The 22000-nt window shown below is 36.2% G+C and overlaps 1 long non-coding RNA gene across 7 annotated transcripts; it reads right to left on the bottom strand.

The window, feature by feature from the left end:
- Nucleotides 1-17850: 17850 nt before the first annotated feature.
- On the bottom strand, nucleotides 17851-21366 carry LOC120081269 (uncharacterized). 7 transcript variants are annotated; one of them, XR_016530579.1, is made up of 8 exons: nucleotides 20925-21366; nucleotides 20702-20789; nucleotides 20302-20392; nucleotides 19953-20152; nucleotides 19283-19660; nucleotides 18761-18830; nucleotides 18228-18358; nucleotides 17851-18142 (listed from the first exon to the last, which is right to left on the bottom strand). It is a non-coding gene; the product is annotated as an uncharacterized LOC120081269 (long non-coding RNA). The 7 variants fall into 7 exon arrangements; XR_005482755.2 differs by having other exon boundaries at nucleotides 19597-19660; XR_016530581.1 differs by having other exon boundaries at nucleotides 19283-19345.
- Nucleotides 21367-22000: the final 634 nt, after the last annotated feature.

Here is a 22000-nt window from a genome sequence, read left to right as displayed (position 1 = left end):
CTTTTATCTTTCAAAGTCCTGCTCAAACCTTCTTTTTTGAAATTTTCTTCTAAGTATTTGTCTAGTCTATCCAAACAACGCAATGAGGACCTTGCTCATCTTTAAATTTGGGGGTGGGGAAGGTCTGAGCAGATGAACTTAGAAGTATGCAGTATTTCAGAAAATGCATCTATTTCCATTTTAAATATATATATATATATATATATATATATATATATATATATGCAAAACTCCAATGTCAGCGCAAGGGAAAATTTTAAAATTTTTCCCAACCTGATAAGAGTTTAGTTGTGAAAGGAACCTGCTCGTAGTTGGAAGTTCGTATGACACCTGTAGGAGCAAGCCAAAACGAAGGTGGGTTTCCAAGAACAACGTAGTATAAGCAAAAAAAGGGAAAAAGAAGGCAAGGGACAACTCTTCTGATTATCATGAGTTAAAGTTAGAACTGGCACACTACCGTAGTTAGATGTTCGCATGACACCCATGGGGACAAGCCAAAACGAAGAGTGTAACCATGACCAACTGTCTCTAAGTGAATAAATGACGCAAAGTTTTGCTCACCGCATATAGATACATCAAGTTGTTTTGATAACGAAGAGATAAACATTCTATTTTGAAAACTCGAAAAGTGTCTTTGAGCAGAATTTTGTTACATAGAAGAAAAAAGTAAGGCTTGCTAAGAATTAGCATGGATAGAAGGAAAGTGCGATGTCAGGTAATGTGCCTAAGTGTAACATTCGGAGCAACCAATCATTGCAGAAATATAGGATAGGAATGGAGCATGATTGCCTTAGTAGAAGATATACTTAAGGACAAGCATATATCTAAATTTGGGGGTGTGATAACTTGTAGAAATACAAGTTATTTATGCCACTTTATCTAGATATTGCGGCCAAAAGTTAGTAATTATGCGCCAATTGTATGAAAATTAACCTAGTATGACAATAATTATAAATGTTTACAATTACACCCATTAACGCCAAAAAGATGGAGGACAAGCCAAACTTTACTCTGTTTTGCAGGAGACTAAGTCACCGCTTGTGCTCAAGGCTCATGAGAAACTAATCAATGCATCTCTGTCACATTGTGCCCGTCGATCAACCATGAAAAGACGATTACTGAAGTAACGGCGCAATGCAACAGTCGGTCCAGAGTTATCTTCGACCGCATGCGGTAATAAAAACAAACACCGCATGCGAACCCATGATCAAAAGATGCAACTGAGCAACGCAAAGGCGGAGGATTGAGACACATGTACAACTAACCGTTGTGCAAATTTGACGGTCCGATTGCATAACAGAAGGAATAATATCCCTCCATCTTCGGAATTTCCATAACAAAAGTGGGGACCACAAGGCCAGAGTCAAAGGATCTGCTCCTATAAATACCCTAGCGAATTCAAAGAAAAATATGCTATTTGATACTAGGCTAAGTGCTATAAGATTTTAGAGAGAAAAGACTGAGCTGAGTGCTGAAAAGAAGAAATCCGGGAAGAGAAGAGATAAGGCCGAGAGGTAAATCTCAGATCCGACCAGTTGTATACTCGATCGAAGCTCTGTGCAGAGACCCCTGCTACCGGTGGAGCAAGCCTAAGAGGGAAGCTTTTCCTACCATCGAAACCATCTTATCCGGCAAGCAAATTTCCATCGAATCTGTGCCAAGACATTGCCACTAGATTGTATCTGTTCTATCTCTCTTTCATTGTATTCCATATTTTCTTTATCTATTCATTCACACATCATGTATCAAACACTTAGTAGAAATATTAAATGTTTCTATAGATTTCATTTACCATTCTCTATCTATTTTCGTTCACCCATTAGTCACTTTCTCCATGATGTTTTCTTAATCCCTTGATGAGCAATATAAATCACCAAGAACTTAATATGTATTAAAGATATAAAATACGTTTAGCTAAAGCATGCTAGACGACATCTTTACCTGTGAGAGCAGAAGTGAAGATGTCATTCTGATCTATCGAGAAAAAGTCAGAAGAGTGCATTAACTAAAGCAAGTACTACTTCCAGACATGGAAGCAACCTTGCGTTCATTACGTTAAACTTTGTTTCACCACAGACATGTGGGAAACGCGGCTGATTACTGAGAGGTGTACGCCAAGAGAAGAGCGGAACAATATTTATACCTTCAATTCAATTAAGAGCTTGCATTGTTTGTAATACTTATCTTTCTCTTTCTAATCTGTTCACAAGACTTGTCGTTGCATCCCACGTCTTTGCACAATCTTCACAGCCAGCCTTAATCCTATTACCTTGCACATAAAGCCTATATCTTGTGACATCTAGCTTAGGTTTATCGCATTTTTATGTTTTATCGCGTTTTTACCGCTTTCCTTTATTTTACTGTAATTTACATACTGTACACACTTTTATAAAGAATTGAAAAACTCGGTCGCATATACCATGAACATACCGCAATAACCAACACCACTTCCCCGTGTTCGACCTCGGATCACACCGAGAAACTTACGGTAGAATTACACTTGGTTCCATCGTAAGGAAACTTGTGACAACGCAGGGCATACTACTTGAGCATCTCTAATTAACGCATAAATAGTAGTAGTATCGCATCATCATGAGCATTGAATATCATAAATACAAATCACGTATTTACCATGACACCTGTGGGAACAAGCCAAAATGAAGGGTGTCACCATAATCAATAGTCTCTAATAAATGACGCAAAGTTTGACCACTGCATCCAGACGCATCAAGTTATTTTGATAAGAAGAGGTAAACATTCTTTTTAAAACTAGAAAAGCATTTTTGAGAAGAAATTTGTAGTATAGAAGAATAAAGTAGGGCTTTGTTATGAATTTTCAAAGATAGAAGGAAATTGTGTTGTCAAGTAACGTTGCCTATGTGGAGCATTCGGAGCAACCAATCGACGCAAAATTTAGGATAGGAATTGAGCAATATTGCCTTAGTAGAAAATAGGCTTGAGGACAAGCATATATCTAAATTTGGAGGTGTGATAACTTGTAGAAATACAAGTTATTTATACTACTTTATTTAGATATTGCGGCCAAAAGAAAGGAAAGTTGCGTCAATTATATAGAAATTAGCTAAGAAATGCAAGAATTATAAATTTTCGTCAATACACCTACTGACACCATTGTGATGGTAGAAAAGAATATTTCAAGTCTGTTTTGTAGGAAATTAAGTCACCTCATGCGTTCATGGCTCAAGATAAAAAGAACAACGCATCTACGTCGCATTGCACCAATCATTCAGAAATGAATAGACGATCAACGCAATGACGGCGCATGCACAATCGATCAAGAGCTAAGCGATTACCGCAATCTCAACCGCATGCGGTAATTAAAAAAACAACACCGCATGCGGGCAAACGATCAAAGATACAAAAGAGCAACGCAATTATTGAGGATTCAAACATGTGTACAGCTGACTGTTGTGCATTTCTGACGGGATTGATCACGTAACAGAAGGAATATTCATTCCACCATTTCTGGAGCTGCGATAAAAATAAAGTGGGGTCCATCACTCATATGCCTCCCGTATGCCTCCCGAACATTTCGCCCTTGTCCATCGCTCGTATGCCTTCTTATTCGCCCTTGTCCATCGCTCATATGCCTCCCGAACATTTGAGGCGGCATTAAGAGATGGAATAGGAGGACAAGCCTCCGTGAAAGCGAACATGAGATCCTCGATGATCAGGGTCGTTGTGATCATGTGTTTCCATGTTGCGAAATTATCGCCAGTAAGTTTTTCGGCACTTAAAATTGCTAACATGGTTGTAGCTATTTTGAAAAAGTTTCTGAAAATACAAACAAAAATTTTATTAGATTTTGCAAAACCACTTTTAAACCAATTAGTTTTTCAAAATAGTTTCGAGTACCCTAAGTTATAGATTTCTATTTTGCAATGATGCTCCAGTGAGGCAGGACAAACGTCACCGGTGAGGTGATCAGTTGCCCCTTCACTGGGATGAGACATTCTCAACCATTAGACATAACCAACTCTTGGAACTGAACCTAACAGCCACCATTTTTCAGTCTAGAACTGTTAACCTTTAACAATTCCATGTAAGTGTGACCTCTCGCTTTTGGTGCCAGAGTCCTGCACAAATGAGCCTACCGTAGGGAAAAAGCAGATTAGGATAAGAGACTAAGTTACCTTATCCTCTTACAGGAGATCAAATAAACAAACACGTAAAACTACCATCCTTTAGGGGACACTCCTAGGGTGCCTCGAGGCGATGCGTTGTAACTTTATTCAATCTAACGATCCGAGGGATATGTTGTCATACTTCCTGCTCCCACTTACTATGAACACTCTCTTCATCCACCTTGATATTGACCTACCCAAACACCATCCGTTAGGGGGGACTCGCCAAAGGTGCCGCAAGGCAGAGGGTAGATCTCTCGGTGTGGACTATTTAGGAGAAACGTGAAAGGTTTAAGTGAAGCATCTGATGCCCCAAGTACCTCCCATTGAATGTTCTACCTAGGGTTCATTAACCTAGACAAACCAGCTACTGATTTTAGTCTAAGTTATCTTTTTAAACTGTGCTCATAAACAACGTTTGTCTATGAAAAATGAACAAGTTCAAATAGTCACATTTAAACACTTTAATGGATTGTCCTTAACTTGCATGCATGCATCAAATCTATCTAATTCACCTTTCTAGGTAAGTTCCCAGGTAGGGGTGTTACGTTTCCGTCAACTTAAATACCCCAGCATAGACAGAACCCGCCTTAGACAAAAGGTCTCTTATAGATAAATTTGCTATACTTTAACCTTTTTATTAGCCAATTTAATCCTATTAAACTGATTAAAAGATTAAGGCCTTGGGGTTGCTAATCATATTAGAACCGGATCTTAGGTCTATGTGATCCAAGTTTTAAACACTTTAAAACCATGAATTAAACCTAAATGAGCATGCATGTCTTTCTTATTTCTTTTAATTCTAATTTCTCTTTAACTTTTAAAGAGAAACAACTAAAACCATTGCGCACAACGATGTGTTTATAACATTTATAAAGTAACCTATGTGTCATGCTTCATGCAATTTTCGATCATTACTATACATAACTTTTATATAATGCATAACAACTAAGCAAACATGCTATCATTCACCCTTATACTATAACAATTATAATATAAAGATGATGCATGTCAATGTTTTTTATGCATGCATAAATATAACTCTTATATTATATGATGCATGAGCATACTCTTACATAATTAAATCATGCTTCTCTAAATTATAACAATTACAATAAAGAGATGATGCATGACTATTGCATAACCTAAGGTGGGATTTACTATATGTGCATACCATATGACATATAAAAAACATACATCGCATGTAATAAATAAAGGATTAATTGACCAGGATGAGCCTTTACAAAAATCGAAATGAAATAACCCCATCTATTACATTTTTCATCGAGCAAACCGGTTCACAGGCGAACCGGGTCTTGAACCGTCGGGAGGAATCCATCGTGTAGTAAATGCCGTAGGTAGACAATCATCCAGCGCGCACTAGACGATAGAAGCAAAGTTAAATGATCATATAGACGACGATGAGGCTGTAAAGCCTGATCGTCTATGTGATCGCTTAACACAGCGACAGGTAAATGATTTACCTTGCGTTACTAAGCGATTGTTTAGTCAGTTACTAAGCGATGAAGCTTGTTGATCTAAATGATCATCTAGTGCATGCACGCGTTAAGCAATACGCGAGCATCCCATCATCTACACGACCCGATACTCAGTGATCGTGTACCCGATCGTCAACACGATGCAGTCAACTCTTGATCGCATACCTCATCGTTTAACCGATGCGATCATCAGCAATAATGTACACCATCATCTGCATGATGCGATCAACAGCGATCATGTACTCCATTGTCTGCACGATGCGATCAACCCTTGATCGCCTCCTTCCTCGAAGAACCGCAATGCTTGCTCCGATCTTCTTCACGAAAGACTCAAAACTCAAACAGACTTTGAATACAGACTCGATAACGATTATTAATGCCCAAAAACGTAGGGGCCTTTACAAACAACCACAAATGTAAAATAATTAAATCACACAGAGGATAATCATCCATGAAAACATCCATTAATCCTGCACACCCAAAGAAATTTAACGATTAAACAGTGTAGAAATGCACCCACCAAGAACGTAAATCTAATTTCGTTGCAACATATGAAATTTGAATATTAGAACCTGGCTCTGATACCAATTGAAGAATCTCTTAACGAAGAGTTCCATGAGTGCGTTTGGACCGCTCCAATTTCACTGTGACCGAAATACACCATATACATTCAAACGCATAGTTATGCAAACAAACAGTAATTAATGGCATGCTTTGAACAAGAAATAACAAGGGAGAGAGTTCTCGTACCAGTTGAAGACGCTCTTCAAACTATGGAACTCAATGCAGCGGAAGACCTCTACCCGAACAGCCAACGCCCAGCAGATGCGTCGACTACAGCAGCACGAAAAACCAAAAACACACGAACGCCGCGGGGACGACACCACCAGAAAAGAACCCTATGTATTCTCAGAGTGAGAACCCAAAGCATGGTCTTTGGCGAGTTTGGTAGAGGTAGGAGGAAGAACCGATCATGTAGGCGATAAGCAAGTGGGAGAGAATATGAAGCTATCGCATTGCAAAATGCTTATCGCTTAAAAGAAACTTCACGATCGTGTAGATTTTACTAAACGATCGTTTAGAAAATAGTAGGCAGTCATTTAGCAAACACGACACACTATACGGACATTTAGGAAAGCTAACTGATCGTTTAGGACTTAGTGTGCGATTGTTTAGGTGCTAGATAGGCGATCGTTTAGGTGCGAGGTATGCGATCGCTTAGGTGTTGAGCGACTATCGTATAGGCTCTCGCATTTAAGCAATCGATTACGTTTTCACACCAATGCAAACCTTTCAATCTTTTTCTGAACCATTCAAAATGAAATAAATTTTATTTTTATTCATCAGTTACAATAACTGACGTTGTTCCCCACTGACGCACGTCTGAAAGAGATTTTAGGTTAATTATCATATAATTAACCAATTAAATAATTAATAAATATAATCATATTATATTTTTACCCTATAGTTTGATATCAGATATCTACTATAGTAATTTCTCCTCCACTTGATATAAATCATATTTATATCTAATTTCCTCCAAAATAATGTATCCCATACATTTAGCCAATTATATCATATATAATTAACCAGTCCAATTATATCATATATAATCGAACTTCCTCTTGTCAATTTGAACATTTCAAATTAACCCAAACACTGGTTCTCAACTTTATCCAAGCTACCTAGGGGACCTAATGAACTATGGCTCGAAGCTTCAACGGTCCGTAAATAGCTGACTAAACTCTTTAGCCACGAGATCCACAATCCGCTAACTGACAGGCATTCCACTAACGACCAATAGCTGAACTCTTCTTACCACAGATATATTTCTGTGTCTATCGGATATAACCAATCATAAGTACGATGACCCTTCACAGATGCTCGTAAGTACAGTTGGGCCAAATTACCGTTTTGCCCCTATAGTTATATCTCACTCCTTAAGTACCACTGATTTCTCTAATGAATAATACAACATAGTCCAACTATGTGTGAACACCTCTCGGGTCAAGAGAAAGTGTGTGACGTCACATCATTCAAGCCTCGGAATCAATCTTTAAGGGAGCTATCTATCTACTTATCCCTGCCTCGGGGAAGAAGTGAATTCCATCTTGTGTAGCTGAGTTCCCAGCTCTCAAATCAGACGAATCCCCAAAATGGTAGGTTTGAATCGGCGACCTGGCCACTCGCACCCATACAAATCAAAGGACCACACTCAATGGTAGAAGTTCCCAACTCACTCAGGATTTAGGTCATGTTACCTATGGTCATCCTAGTAAAGTGAAGTCTCTGTCATGAACGATGTTATATAACGAGACGTTAACACTTCGTGGTCAGGTCTTATACAAACTCTTTGTATAGGATGCCCCCACTCGCATGTCCCGAACACGAATGATTAGGATCAGACCATCTATGACAAGTCACAACACTTGTGACCATTCCACAAAGTGGGCCGCATCTGCAGCGTTATCAGGATAAGATTTCCCTCCTATATCCATATACTACAGACCATTTTGGTTATAACTCAAGACATGATCCACTTGTATGTCACCACATACATGCTTGAGTTACATATAGATAACTAAGGATTTAAAGTTTATTGGTTTGTGGTAAAGCAAATAAAACATGCAACTGAGCAAAATACAAGATGTGAAGTAAGATATCATATATTATACAACACAAGCGTTCGTACAAACTGTTTATAAACTATTGGACACGAGATTTTAGGGCATCAACCCTAACACTAGATCCCTAGAACATTTTGCGCCTCACCCAAATCTTTCATTTGGAATTGGGCGGCTAGCCACTTTTTAATGTCAGTCAGAAAGCCTCCATCATTCCCAATGAGTAGGATATCATCCACATATAGTACTAGGAAAGCTACTGAGCTGTTGATGATTTTCTTGTAAACACAAGGCTCATCAACATTCTGATCAAAGCCAAACGATTTGATCGCACTGTCAAATCTAATAATCCACGATCTAGACGTTTGTTCCAGCCTATAAATGGACCTATTAAGCTTACAAACTCTTTGCTCTTGATCTGGAACAATGAACCCCTCTAATTAAGCCATGTAGATGGTCTTCTCAAGATTACCATTAAGAAAGGCAGTCTTGACGTGCATTTTCTATATCTCATAATCATAAAATGTGGCTATTGACAAGAGTATCCGGATAGACTTCAACATGACAACAGATGAGAAAGTTTCCTCATAGTCCACTTCCTCGACCTGGGTATAACCCTTTGCCATGAGTCTAGCCATAAAGGTTTGCACCTTTCCATCTACACCTCATTTTCTCTTCTAGATTCACTTACACCCTATAGGTTTTACCCCATTAGGCCGATCCACAAGTTTCTAGACATTATTGAAGTACATAGACTCCATTTCCTGGTTCATGGCTTTAATCCACTCATCATTATCAACATACTCCATTGCTTGCTTACAAGACAATGGATCCCCGACCCCATTATCATATATGATGTTTTGGGCTTCAGGAAAACCCATATAGCGATCTGGTGGGTTCATAATCCTCCCACTACGTCAAGACAGTCTCAACTTTTGAGATGGTTGACTAGATGTATTGACATCAACAACTCTTGTTGATCTATCGGTCTATTCAACAACTCTTGTTGAACCCTTAGTAGTCTCACTAGAAATCTCATGTAAAACAAGCTTACTTCATGGTTTATGATCCCTGATGTGGTCTTCTTCCAAGAAAATAGCATTTGTAGAAACAAACACTTTATTCTTAATTGAATCATAGAAGTATCCACCCCTTATTTCCTTAGGGTAGCCTACAAAGAGGCAAACTTTCGAACGCATATCCTACTTTTTCAGGTTAGTCAAAGCACGTGGGCCGAACATCCCCAAATCCTAAAGTGATGTAAACTACCTTTACGGCCTTTCCAAAGCTTAAAAGGTGTTTCAGAAATACTTTTCGAGGGAACGTTGTTTAGAATGTAACATACAGTCTCCATTGCAAATCCCCAAAACGAGTCTGGAAGATGAGCATAACTCATCATAGACCGAATCATGTCCAACAATGTTCTGTTTCTCCTTTCTGATACACCATTATGCTGAGGTGTACCTATGGCCAAAAGTTGGGACGTGATTCCATGTTCTATCATATAGTTATGGAATTCGAGGTCCATATACTCTCTAACACAATCAGGTCGTAGTGTTTTTATCTTCTTACCTAACAAGTTTTCAACTTCAGCCTTATACTCCTTGAACTTGTAAAGAGCTTCAGACTTACGTTGCATTAGGTAGAGATACTCGTACCTTGAATAATCATCTACGAAAAAAATGAAATATTCATACCCATCTCGAGCCCTAACACTCATCAGACCACCTTGGCCTGAATGTATAAGCTTCAAGGTTTCCTTGGCTCTATAACCTTTTCCAGTAAAAGGTTGTTTGGTCATCTTGCCTTCAAGGCATGATTCACACACTGGCAATGAGTTTTCTTCTAAACTCTTTAGAAGTCCACATTTCACGAACTGCTTAATCCTATTGAGGTTGATGTGACTTAACCGTAGATACCAAAGATGGGCATTTTCCTTAGAAGAAACCTTTGGTCTTTTAGCTGTTGTTGCCATACTAAACATTTTAGTATTAAGCAATGCTATTATGATTAACGGCCTTAGTACATATAAGTTGTTTTCCATTGAACCAAAACCAATCTCCATTCCATTCTTGAAGATAAACACTTTACTCTCAGAAAAGGAGAAGGTATAGCCTTGTTCAATGAGACAAGAAACCGAAATTAAGTTCCTCTTGATATGAGGAACTACAAAAACATTATCCAGTAACAGATAACGTTTCTTGTCCAAAAATAACTACAGCCTGCCTATGGCAACAACTGAAACAATCTCACCAATACCGACTTGAAGATTCAACTCTCCCTGTGGCAACGTTTGCCAGGGACTAAATCCTTGGTAGGAAAAACTGACGTGGTTAGTAGCACCCGAATCAAGGATTCAGGCAGAATCATCATTCTCTACCAAACATGTCTCCAAGACCAATAAATCACATTTACTGTCTTTATACTTTCTCCTCTTTTGGAGAGTGATGGGATCAGTATCAGAACCAAAATAAGCTCTAAGTTCCATTTCGATGAACTTTAACAGAGTTAGCAACACTTGCTTTCTCTTCTTAGAGGTTAACTTGGGAATTGACACTACTGGTTTCTTTGTCATCCATCCCTTTGTGCTCGAAAAGTAAGAACTGACGTTCAAACAATTCTTGTAACAAGTCTATGATCTCATGTGCAATGACCATGTTCTCAACCCTTTTGGCCATAGCATCGGGTATGCTAGCCAAAATGTGAATTCAGGTCAATGAATTAGCCTTCATCCACACCTCATATGCATTATGAACATTTCGCGGTGCATCAAGGGTTGGGACTTGAGGACACTCCTCAATCATAACAAACTCGAGGTCGTTTACCACGAAATATGTTTTAACGGACTCTTTCCACTGTATGAAATCGGTCATACTAGAGGAATTTAATGGAAAAACATTCATGTTGCTGAAAAAGAAACACATTGACCTACATTAGGTTTTAAGCAAATACTCATTGAAAAATATACAACATCCAATACAGTTTAACAAAACTAAAATGAACCCCATGCGACATCTAGTTTCGCAGTGACGCTTCAAAGGTTTAGGACAAAAGCCGCCGAAGGGTGGTCAATTTATCCTTCCTCTGAATTGAGACATTCTTAACCAGTCATTAATACCTAAACAACTCTTGCTCCTATAACGACTAGCCATCATTGATTTGGTCAAGAGATCATTAACTTGCTTAACAATTTCCCGTAAGTGTGACCCGTCATTTTAGGCCCTAGAGTTCCGCCCCAAGCAGCCAATCTAAAGGAAAAAAATCCAATTGGGGAAAAAACTAAAGTGACCCTATCCATTTCTGGAGTTCACCTTGATATTGACCAACTACACAAAATCCATCTGAAGGGGGATGCTCCCAGGGTGCCACGAGGGAACGCAAGAATGATCTCAAGGTGCGAACCAATGAAGGAGACCGCAGGACGTGTTGACACATACCCTTCACCCACTTACTATAAACATTCTCTCCGTCCACCTTGATATTAACTCATACAAACACCATCCGAAGGGGGATGCTCCCAGGGCACCACGAGGCCAAGCATAAATTTCACGGCATGAACATTCAGAGAGAAACATGAGTGGAATCATTGACGTATCATATATATATATATATATATATCCTCCGTTCACTGAGTATTTTATAACCTAGGGTTTAGTTTACTTAGAAAAAAACATGGCTAAGAATTTTAACTAAGTGACTTTTTAGGTTTGCCCAAGAGTAACTTTTACCTTGGAAAGTTGAACTACTTTTGATTATCATCCATTAAACTCTTTAACAAAGTCTTTGATCAACTGTCGCATGCTTGTAGAAAATTTATCTAATTCACCTTTCTAGGTAGGTTCCCAAGTAAAGGTGTTCCTTTTCCGTCAGCTTAAGTACCCCAGCCTAGACAAAACCCACCTTAGACAAAAGGTACCTTATAGATAGATTTAATAAAATTTTAATCTTTTATTCCAATCAATTTAATCCTATTAAATCGATTTAAAAGATTAAACTTAGATTGCTAATCCCATTAGAACCTTGAACTTAGGTCTATCTCAATCCAATTTTAAAACCCTTTTAAAACATGAGTTCACCTAAGTTCGTATGCAACTCTTTCTTATTGATTTTACTTCTAATTTCCATTATAACGCTTATAACAGGAAATAACCAAAATCAACACAATGCAAAGCTACACATACAAGGCATTCATAACATTTACAAATAAGCCTAAGTATCATGCTCCATGCATTGTTCATTCATTGCTACTTTTATATAACACTTATACAACCAAGCAATGAATCAAGCAAACATGCTTCCATTCACCCTTATACTATAATGCTTATAATATAAAGATGATGCATGAATATGCTTACTACATGCAAAAATATAACTCTTATATTTCATGATGCATGTGCATGCTCTCTTATAATTTCATCATGCCAAAAGCTATATTATAACACTTATAATATATGATGCATGAATAATTGCATAACCTATGGTGGGTTTCAAAACTATATATCATACATTATGGCATATAAACCAACATACATCTCATGTATATTAAATAAAAGTTGATGAATCAGGATAATTGGCCTCAAATCCTCAAAAAAAAAAAAAAAAAAAAAAAAAACAGAGTTAACTATTACAAATAGCAAAAAGTCTCTGGTTCAAACAGGTGAACCGGGTCTTGAACCTTTCGGGTGAAGAAACAAGTCTCCTTGATCATGTACCAAACTCCTTATGATCGCCTACACGAGAGAGTAAACTCTTTACTCAATCATTTACCAAGGCTTCCTGAGTTTAAACGATCATTTAGCAACGATCGTGTACCTTGACTATGCGACGAAGCATGAGGCACACGATCATGTAGCGTGCATCGTGCAACGCAAGCCTTAAGGGATCATCTAAACAACAACGATGCGGTGAAGCACAATCGTCTAAACGATCGCTGAGCAAGTGCGAGGTATCATATACCGCGTTATCGTGTAGTCAGTGACTATGCGATGAGGCATGCTAACTACACGATCGTTTAGTACGCGCGCCTTTTAATAAACGATGAGCATCAAATGCTTTATATGATCGTCTACCTCCAGTGTCCACACGATTGGGCAACCAACGCTACGCGATAGAGTAAACGCTTTACCTCATCGTTTAGCATTAGCTAAACGATCGTTTAGTAAAAACTCAACTATCATTTACCTCAAGCTACACGATACGACCAACTTTGGTCTTCTTCCCCGATGAGAACTACATCTCCATGCTTCAAAACTTCATCACGAACAACACAACAAACTCAAACAGTTTGAATTACAGACTCGATTGCTTATTAATTATGCCTAAAAATACAGGGGCCCTTACAAATTAACACTTTGTAATTGAAAAGAAAGCTTTAAACAGAGGCAATTAACCCGTAAACATTCATCAACATCCATAAAAACCATAAAAATCTCACAGTTACCATAAAAATCACCAATAACCTCTCACTCAATTGGTTATTAGAGAAAAATAATAAATATGATAACCAACTTACCATATTATATTTATAACCTATAGTTTTAATATTTCATCTCATGAAACATACAAACCATGGTTCTTTTTCTATTTTATGGTACTTAATGTAAATCATATTTACATTAATTCTCAACTTTATGTATCTCATACATCACACCAATTATATCATATATAATTGAATTTTCTCTTGTCAATTTGAACATTTCAACTCAACCCCAATAACTAATTCTTAACTTGAATCCATTGAGTTACCAAGGGGACCTTATGAACCTGTATCTTGAAGCTCCAATGGTACGTAAATAATTGACTAAACTCTTTAGTCATGGGATCCCCATCCGTTAACTATCGGACACTCTACTAAAGACCGATAACTGCACTCTCCTCACTACAGATATATTTTAGTGTCCATATCAATCAATTAACAGTTCGATTACCCTTCACAGATCACTCGTTAGTACAGCTAGACCAATTTACCATTTTCCCCTGTAGTTACATCTAACTCCTTAAGTACCATTAATTCCTCTAATGAACATAAGTTATATTCCTACTATGACTAAGTCCTCTCTTCCAAAGAGAGGATGTGACCACTATGTTCAAGACCCGAAATCAACCCTTAAGGGAGCAATCTATCTATTTACCCTTACTTCGGAGAATGAGTGAATTTCATCTTGTGTAACTAAGTTCCCAGCTCCCCAATTAGACAAATCCCCAAAAGATAGGCTTGTTGAGTTGGCAATCTGGCCATTTTCACCCATACTAATCAAAGGACCACCCTCAAAGGTACGAATTTCCAAAACACTCAGGATTAAGGTTATGTCACCTATGGTCCTTATAGTGAGATGATATAAGTCTCAAGTATCAACGACGTTATATAAAGAGAGGAATCATCTCGTGGTCTGGTCTTATACAAACTCTTTGTATAGGACACCCCCGCTTACATGTCTCCACATGAATGGTCAGAATCAAACCACCTATAGTAGTTCACAACACTTGTAAACCTCTACAAAGTGGGTCGTATCCGTAGTGTCACCAGGATAAGGTATCTCTCATATATCCTTATACTACAGACCTTTTAGGTTATTACTTAAGGTATGATCCACTTGTATATCTCATATACATGCTTAAGTTTAAATACAATAACCACTGATCTTTGTTTATTGGATATGAGTAAATGCAAAATAAAATAACTCTTATTTTATTCATAACAATGTGTACAAAGTTTAAAAACTATGAGACTCTGGAAGAATTAGGACACTAATCCCAACAAAAACCAAGAAACAAGGACGAACTAGTGGATAATGCGGTGTCGACCACTGACCGGATGAGGAGCGATGTGGCGCGCGACTGTTGGAAGAGAGGTCGAGTGCAGGCGAAGCCCAACAACGGTCATCCACCAATGGATGCAAAGTCTAGCACGCGCTAAGCACTGAAGGAGGTGGATGTCTCGCCGGACGATTGGGCCGCGATCGGCGACGACTCAACAACGCTGAAGACCGTCGACGACGAACCAGAGTGAGAGAAAGAGACATCGACCAAAGGGGGGTTCAGGCGGCTTGACCACAAAGAAGAAGAAGAATGTGAATTTGTTTTCTCTTTTTTTCCCCTTTGGCATGCTTTCTGTTGAGCATTTAATACATATATATACATATATAAACCTTTTCCTTTTACTTTTCCCTATAATAAATTAAATATAAATATATCTATATTTAATCATTTTATTCCATCATATCAATCTTTAATCTTTTCACCTCCACTCACCTTTATTGATTTTCTAAAAAAAAAAAATTAATCCACCAACTTAAATCCAAACAAATTCTTAAATCCAAATAAAATCTAAATTTTAAATCTCCCTAATAATTATCCACTTTTCTTAACTTAAACTCCATATTCCCAAATTATCTTAATTAAACTAAAATTCAATCCGAATTAGACCTCCAAATCTTATCACTACTAAAATTTTGAATCTTTCAATTCTCCAAATCCTCGATTAACAAAACACATAACAAATATACTCAAATCAATTAAGCTTTCAAATTACCTTAATTTTGGCTCCAAAACCAAAATTAAGAGAGATAAAACCAAATATTATCCAAATAATTAATTCAAATCTCTAATCAATTAAATTCAAATCAACCAAGAAAGCTTTTTAATTGTCTCAATTTGATTCCTAATTCCAAAAATTAAAGGGAAATTAAACTCAATAATTTGAGACAATTGACTTAAGGTTTCCTGAAATTCGGGGTGTTGCAATTTTTAACTTCCCTCATTGCCCTTCAATTTATTGAAATGTCTATTTTACCCTCAAGTCTTTTACATTTAAAACCTCTGCCAAGACATTCATTTATGAAAGAACACATCAATTCAAACGAAATATTTCCAACAAAAAAAAAAAAAGAAAAAAAACTCTACAAATAAGCACATATATATAATTTCCTCTCTTGAGATTCCAAGATTCAGTCATAGGGAAATTCTCTCTAATATCTCATCTGTGGCAAGACTAGAGATGTCTATGGGGCTGGGCTGTCATTCTCCATCCTCGTTCCTGCTTCCCATTTCATTCTCCATCCTCGTGAAATACCCCACGGGGATCGGGGCGGGGATTCCCCGCGGGAAATTTTTTCCCGTTACTTTTTTTTTTTTTTTTTGTAAAAAGCTAATTAATTTAAATCACTGATGTGAGCAAATTTTAATTAAATAATTAACTTTATCACTAAATTGTTTATTATGGTTAGTTTTATATGACAATTTGAATTTAAAGATAAATTACTCAAATTTTGGCCTAAAAAAGTTAATTAATTTTTTTAATAGAAATAAATAAATATAAATCAAATTATTCACATATATAATCTAAATTTAAATATATTCATTATGTTTCCCAATAAATAATCAAATTTGAAATTTAAATGTAATATTTATATACTAATAATAACATAATATTAGATAACCATACTAAATAAATATATAAAAGCTAATCGGGGCGGGGACGAGGAATGGGGCGGGGGCGGGGTCGAGGGTGGGGACGGGGAATGCATTCCCCGTTCCCATCCCCATTTAGCTCACGGGGAATTTTTTTTCCCCACTCCCTCCCCCATTCCTCGCCCCGTTCGGGACGGGGCCCTATGGGACCCCATCCCGTGGGAAAATTGGACATCTCTAGGTAAGACACTTCATTTATGAAAGGACATGTCAAGTCAAACGAAATTTTTCCAACAAAAAAAACTCTACAAATAGGTGCATATATATAACTTCCTCTATTGGGATTCCAAGATTCAGTTATAGAGAAATTCTCTCTAATATCTCATTTCACTCTCCAATAGAAATTCTAATTTCATGAGAGGAATAGAAGATCACTTTTGAAAATGGAAATTTTTTCACGAGGCCATTGGATCTTATGATGAATAGAGGAAGAAATTTTTCTTATTGGAGCATGGATCTTCGGCCTAAACGTTTTCAAACAGGTAGTTTTTTTTTTTAGCAATCCTTTTGGGTGTTTTATCAAAATATTTTATTTGTTTGCTTTTTTAAGTATGTGTATGTGTGTGTGTTTTTTTTTTTTTAAGGATTTGATTTAGGAGTTTAAGAGTTTATTTACATGGACAGATCAAGACAATATGTTCATTGATTTTAGTAATTCATGTAAATATTTTATTTATTTGTTTTCTGCAAATGTGTGTGTGATTTAAGAATATATGTATAAGGAGAGATCAGGGCAATATATGCATTGATTTTAGTAACTTCATTGAAACAAATGAAGATGCAAAATAACATAAAAGAATCAAAACATTAGCTATTAATTCCCTCATGGATTTGAAGATTATGTGATTTGTTTACTCAAATTTTTCTATTTTTTAATTTAATTGCAGTGTATATGAATATTTGATTTCATAGATTATATATGACCTTTTATAACACGACCTTCAATGTCGGTTGTCAACCGGCATTAAAGCCTTTTAATGTCGATTTTGAACCAATTTTAATGTCAATTTTAAACCGACATTAAAATCCAAAATTATTGTCCGTTTTTTACGATTATTGTCCATTTTTTTTAATGCCATTGTCCAATCCATTTTTAATGTCGATAAAAAAGGATAACATGACACATCATCATCAAACATTATAACTACTACAACGAAGCACGTATGACATATTATTCATGTATGGATTGTAAATCTATTACATTTAATCCACAAATTCTGCTATAAAATTAAAATTTAAAAGGTCATACAATAATTCAGGCCTTGAAAACACAAATTACAAGTAATACAAACATTATAAGTTTACTGTCTCTCTCCACTTGGTAAGTATGGATCCCTTCATAATTCTTCTTGAACAGACCCTCCAGCTTCAGTAGTGTCTGATTATAGGCATCTTTGTCTGACCACTATTATTCAAAGGATCACACACAAAAAAGGTTTAAGACAAAGGATTGAAAGTGAAAATGTGATCAGAATTAATATTCAACTAACCGTGTTTATTGAGAATGTGCATAAGTGGTATATTCAAGACAAAATTCTTGTAGTGAATATGTTGGATCTAGAGTTCCCCAAGAAAAAGCATAAAGAGGTTGTGATACCAAATCTTTACTCCTTTGTTGCACCTGCAAAACAAGAAAACTCAATAGTTGAATAAATAAGAGAATTTTCTTTTTCAATATCTTGAAGATGGTTACCTAGATATGAGCTACGAAGACGATGAAAAATTTTCGGCAGCATAACGATGCTACCACAACAAAACCAAAAATTTACCTTGAACATGTTCAAAGAAACACACTCCCAAAAATATTCCACACCACTTGTTCTCAACAGAACTATCAAAATTCCCAAAAAATGAATATTCAAGAACACATATATCAATAAGCAAATTTAGCTTACAATGTACTTCAAATCTCAAAAGTTGTCACAAAAACAACAATGATTTACAAAAACTCTCCTTGTAGGTTTCTTCAGACATTCAAACATAAACAACAATGATTTACAAAAACTCATATCTAATTACTCACTTGACTTCAAATCTCAAAAGTTGTCACATGGGCATTCGATCTTATACCTCCAGATTCATGGACTCGGTTCCTATCAATGAAAAAAAAAAGCCAAAAAATAAAAATTCAACAAAGTTCAAAATTCCATCAATCCAAACAAATATCACAATAAACCGTATCCTTAGAGTTAGACTCTTTCTATAAATATTTCAAGAAAAGCTAATAATGAATAAAAGGGACATTCAAGAATCAATTAACAAGCAAAACATCCAAAAACATGTCATATCACAAGCACACACTCTTAACAAAGGGACATTCAAGCAGAAAAGCAAATGGTCCTATCCAATGGAATGAATATAAACTATTTTGTTAAGAAGAGCAAAGCATTTGAAAAATAAATTAATAAAGAAAGAAAATTGTTGCTTATGATACAGATCATCGAAAGAAGGCAAAGTTGGATGACCACCATGAATTCATAAGCTTATAAACTCAAACAACTTAATGAAAATAAACAAACTTTATGAACCCAAGCAAGATTTTTACCTCCTTAGCAGTTTTAAAACATGTCCAATGCAATCTTCCTATCTTGAATAATGAAGAATTAACCTAACCCACAATGCATGAATAACCCACAAATTACCATAGTGCAACCGGCATTTAGACAAATAATGCATAAATATAAACTACCAAAGGATGCCTAAGAAGTTTCACTACCATAAACCACTCAATGGAAGTCATAAACAACTAAGCTATGACTACCATAACTGCAGGATAGTCGTAGCATTCCAACACTAAATCTAATCCAAAACTTTAGAAGCATTCAAAGAATTTTGCTAATATAAAAAAAAAAAATTTACCTTTTCAAGCAAACTACTCAAACAACCCACAATCCATAAGCTTTAAGAACTGTTCTCTAGTCAACTACGTCAATCCAACATTAACAAATTTCAAGAAGTTTAATCATTGGAACAAAACATAAAATTAATGAAATAACACTTGAATCACATCAATCAAGCTTAATCAACCAAGTAAGACCAAATTAGTTTATATATAATTGAAAGAAAATGATTTTGATTACACTTGAACCACACCAAAGAAGACTATCAACCAAGTACATATTTTTTAACTAATTTCATTCCAACATTAACAAATTTCAAGAAACTTAATCATTGAAACAAAACATAAAATTAATGAAATAACACCCGAAACTCACCAATCAAGCTTAGTCAACCAAGTAATCAAGTTAGCAGATCAAAATGGGCTAACATTACGTGCTAACTTCAACAATAACTTTGGTACGAGATGCCTCCTTTGGTGAGCCATTGCATCTGTAGCAAGTGCATCCCTATCATTTTCATGAATGATGAAAATCAAATCTTCAACCAACTAATCTTTACCACCTCTCATCGTATCCTATGAGAATTTGAGAAAATTTTTAAAACCCACATCTAGGCATTATAAGGTCTTAGGTATGTTTGTGATTTGAATAAAAGGCAGAAGTGTAATGCAATTTACTTTTATTACAGCACCAAGAGAAGCATAAAAAAATGTTTTACTCTCACCTGGACAAACAAATCTGTATGTGTCTTTTCTTTGTCTAAAACTGTTCCAACGTTTACTCCAACTTTTTCAAGCACCCCTACAAAGCTCTTACTACACAAATTAAAACCCAAAAAAAAAAAGAAATTATGTATGTCTGCAGAAATATTAGCATACCTGTACCTCTAGCAAGCTCAAATAACAAGTTGAATTCTCAAACTAACATTGAAATTTCTTCAGATTTTAAAACAAAAGATTTTGGGCTATTTTACAATTTGAGAGGCTAAGGAGAAGAACACTTCTGGCAAAAGAACTCGTTCATATAATAATGCAGTAAAATACACCTTGAATGCTATTTTGTTCATACTTAGCTCCATTTCTCACGCATAAAATATAGCAAGACTTGTGAAAAAGACAATTTACCTGGCATCTGATGGTATGGAATAATCTATAGTTCCATGAAATAAAATCAAGTGTGGAAGCAGGGCAACTGTTCTTTAATCTTTGGATCCTGTACAATAACCTCTGGTGAAAATCTTTACAGGGACTCTTCTCCTTCCATTATGTTGTATTTGACATTCAAGAAGTCACAAATTTACGTATTGAATGTTTTATAGGATAAAAAGAAAAAGAAGAACGTGTTTACCTTAAAAAGATCTGTGAAGACCTCAACCATGAAAGTAGTCCTTCAGATTTATCAAATTGTATGACGAACGGCGAACAACCATCTCCACGACTGGACCCACCTCCACCTCCACGACTGGACGAACGACGAGCTAACCGGAGAACACCCATGCGACGGAACAACCGGAGAATGCCCACGCGACGACGAAAACCAACTGGAGAACACCCATGCAACGACGAAAAACAACCGGAGAACGCCCACGCGACGACAAAAAAACAACTGGAGAACACCTATGACAATGACCCACCACAGGGAAGAAGCCACGACGATGGAGATCCAAGCAACACCGGTGACGATGACGATTGGAAGTGATTAGCACAGCCAAGCTAAGGAGAAGAGAAGGTTTGGTAAGAGAGGAGTGAAATTAGGAGAGAGGAGATTTGATATGAAATGAAGAATATAATTTTTAATAAAGCTTTAAAAAATGAGAGGCCTTTAATTTTGGTTTTAAACCGACATTGTAGCCCATCTTCAATGTCGGTTTAAAACTAACATTAAAGATCCTTTTTTTTTTAAACCGACATTATACATCCGATATCACCTTTTTCAATCGACACTAAAGCCTAAAATTCTTGTAGTGTATCCATCATATTTGTTTTATGCAAATTTGAATTTAAATATAACAATTAAATTCATTTGATTTCATAGAATATACAATCTCTATCAATTTGTTTTACACCATTTAATTCTTTCTTTTTTTTTATTCTTCTTCTTCTTCTTTTTTTTTTGGAAACAAGTGGCTTGTATTGAAATATTTTGTTTGTTTGTCTTTTTTGCAGGTGTGTGTTTGTGTGTATTATTATTGTTTTTTTTTTTTCTTTTGGGATGGATTTGATTTAGGAGTTTATTTAAATGGTTCACTGAAATTAATAACTTATTTACTTTTGTTTGCTTTGTTATTTTGCTTGAAAATAGAAAAGGAGCGTAGGGAAAGAAAGATATGGGAATAAAACAAATAAAGATCAAATAATCTTGAAAAAGATCAGAGCCAAATAACGTACCGTGGCTATTACTTCCCATCATTTCCCTCCACATGA

This window comes from Benincasa hispida, chromosome 7, assembly GCF_027475165.1.
Source record: "Benincasa hispida cultivar pf3 chromosome 7, pf3_genome.v1.1, whole genome shotgun sequence".
NCBI lineage: Eukaryota > Viridiplantae > Streptophyta > Magnoliopsida > Cucurbitales > Cucurbitaceae > Benincasa > Benincasa hispida.
This window is presented reverse-complemented; position numbering and strand designations above follow the sequence as displayed.